Here is a 2,249-nt window from a genome sequence, read left to right on the forward strand (position 1 = left end):
GAGAGAGAGAGAGAGAGAGAGAGAGAGAGAAACAGAGAGAATAACATACAAACATACAGAGAGAAAAAGACAGACAGAGAGACATACAGACCTTTAAATATAAATATCCACAGAAAGATGGACTGTTAGGCAGTCAGAATCAGGGCAGGACTGGATAAGGGTGTATGAGATATCTCAGCTGGATATTTATGACAGGAATAAATCTCTTCCTGAGGAGACTTCTCAAGCCAAAGATAAAGATGAGGAAGTGAAAAGACAATAAAGGTCAAACACACACACACACACACACACACACACACACACACACACACACACACACACACTCGCTCACACACGCACACACACACACGCACACACACATAAGCGCACAAATAGACAAACACAACCCAATCAAACATAAACATACACATATAGGTTATTTGAGTCCATACATACAAAACACTTCTTGTGTACATCTTTTGTCATTTCACACCACACTTCGAGACCTTTAAAAAACAAAATATGTACACAGCTGATGTTTCGCATCTGTTTTGATGGGAATGAGTACCCGGGTATAGACGGAGAAAGATCTTGCCAGTGTGTTAATGTTTGAGCGCTTAATCAGCTGATTTCAGTGTACACTTTCCGGGAAGCCGAGAATGTTTCTGACTGGGTGCTCTAGGGTCTGCTGGGGTAATATTTGTCGTAAAACGCACAGAGCATGCTGAAGAGGATGGATAATATGTGGTATGTAAATGCTATTATTAGAATCTAATTGAATTATTGAATGTTTCTCAGCAAATGTTTTTTTTTCTGAAATTGTCTAACCCCCAAACACTTCTTTTTGAGGATATCGTAACTTTATCGTTTCGACTCCATATAAAGACACCTACAGCCTAATGAACCGTACAAGAAGGGGGATCGTGTCGAAAGACAAGGATGTAAAACACGCTGGAAGACAAACAGGTCAATAAGTCAATGTTCTTACCCTGGGTACGAACCGGCGGTGTGATCCGGAGTCCGAGGAAGAACCACAGATCCTGAGAGCAGCTCGCCTTCCCTCGTCACATGGCGCACATCAGAACAGAAGAGAAAACCGAAATGAACACGGGGAAAAAAACCTCCACAGGAATAATTCTCAAACGCGAGGGCGCACTGTGTACCTTTGATACACCTTCGTTTCAAATCCTGTGGCTTTACGAGAGGGGGGGAATTATTCTGAAAGGAGCGACGATTTCAAAAAGAATGATAATGCGCTGTCAGTCAGCCCTACTCCAACAGCCTGCTGCTGCTGATATTGAAGACCTTATCGAGAAGCGAGTTGGGCGTTGGCCTTTTTTCAAGGGAGGCGACTCTATCACTCCCCCTCCTCGTCATCTGCTCGCAGTCGCAGTGTCGGGCTGGGCTGTCTTGGTGGGTGGACGATCGAACTGCGCGTTACGTCCTGGCCTTGTTTGGTGGCGGTGGCATCAACAGGCGAGGGGGATAAACGCGAGGTGTGGATAAGAGCTGGCCACGTACCTGTTTCATGAGGAACCGGTTAAAGATCCGGTTAAAGAAAAACTCGTTTGCACTTCCTTGAGAGAATTTAATTAAGCAGTCTTTTTATAGTATTACTTTTACTTTTTCTTCCTCTGTTGCCGTTAAGCGTCGTGAGGAGATGCAGTTATCTACGGCAGACCAGCTCGGCAGCTATGTCAATTGTGATATCATGATTTCTCATAGTCATAATAAATAGGTCCCATTGAATTGCATTGTTTACTCTAGGTAGACATAAATCGTTATCTGTTTGGCAGTCGGATTTTTAAAGGAAAGCAAATACAACTGGATGGGTTACAACCGTGACGTTTGATATTATTCCAGTCTTAGCCAGAGGAGCCAGCTATCTATCTATGTTTACTTCATGCATCTCTGTAGGATATCCTCTTTTGCCGAGCGTGTAATGAACCAAAAGGAGAATCACGCCGCAGTGATCGCTGTAATAAAATGTACAGTTTCTGAGCTAAGGATGACTTGTATTTTTTAATGGATACTACACAATGTACGCCCATCTACGATCCAATTCTCTCAAGATGGTTACTTAAGCAATGGTATTCCCATATTAGATCACTCGCTTTTCATCTCTCTTCTATCCTCCCACCAAAAAAACACCACCATACACCACCACCACCACCTATTCTTATTTTATTATATCATACCCTCTCCCACCTTTATATTTTGAGGTTGTTGTTGTTTCTCTTGTCATTTTTTTCCTGTTTGTTTTTTGTTTG

At 42.7% G+C, this 2,249-nt stretch overlaps 1 protein-coding gene across 2 annotated transcripts in view; it reads right to left on the reverse strand.

Moving 5' to 3' along the window:
• Positions 1-1,378, reverse strand: part of LOC101852712 (glutaredoxin domain-containing cysteine-rich protein CG31559) — a 65,852-nt gene extending 64,474 nt beyond the window's left edge. For both annotated transcript variants that reach the window (XM_005104474.1, XM_005104473.1), the window contains exon 1: positions 968-1,378. The gene's annotated coding sequence lies outside the window, so the exon portion shown is untranslated. The remainder of the gene's footprint in view (positions 1-967) is intronic.
• Positions 1,379-2,249: the final 871 nt, after the last annotated feature.

This window comes from Aplysia californica, unplaced genomic scaffold (genome assembly GCF_000002075.1).
Source record: "Aplysia californica isolate F4 #8 unplaced genomic scaffold, AplCal3.0 scaffold00421, whole genome shotgun sequence".
Classification (NCBI taxonomy): Eukaryota; Metazoa; Mollusca; class Gastropoda; order Aplysiida; family Aplysiidae; genus Aplysia; species Aplysia californica.